A 384-nucleotide genomic window follows, 5' to 3' on the forward strand; every position below is an offset into this window, starting at 1 on the left:
CGCCTTTCTCCTTTCCTCTTTACTCCTTCGCAGTCTTCCTTCCTTCCGTATCAGCCTCGCATTCCATTTTCATAATTTTCTTCCTTCCAATCTCCATTCATCCTCTCACATTCTTCACTCATTCCCCTCCTTTCTCCAATTCCCCATCTCTCCTTTCCATTTCTTCCCTTCCAATCTACAATTCTATCACATCTCCCTTTCCCTATCATTATCAATTTTCCATCCATCCATCGTTCTAAATTTGCACCTCCTTCCCATGATTCTCTCCTTCCCCTCGACACCACAATGGCGGATTCACCGTAAACAGTAACTCAAGCTGGAGCAGATCGCGTGGGAACTTTTGAAACCTTAAGACAATAAAGGTCACGTAGGTATGGAAAAATT

The 384-nt window shown here is 43.5% G+C and overlaps 1 protein-coding gene across 1 annotated transcript in view; it reads right to left on the minus strand.

Annotated features, from left to right (window-relative positions):
* LOC119588856 (band 4.1-like protein 4) overlaps positions 1-384 on the minus strand; it is a gene marked incomplete at its 5' end in the record, with an annotated part of 128,141 nt that overhangs the window by 106,558 nt on the left and 21,199 nt on the right.

This window comes from Penaeus monodon, chromosome 24 (assembly GCF_015228065.2).
Source record: "Penaeus monodon isolate SGIC_2016 chromosome 24, NSTDA_Pmon_1, whole genome shotgun sequence".
Lineage (NCBI taxonomy): Eukaryota > Metazoa > Arthropoda > Malacostraca > Decapoda > Penaeidae > Penaeus > Penaeus monodon.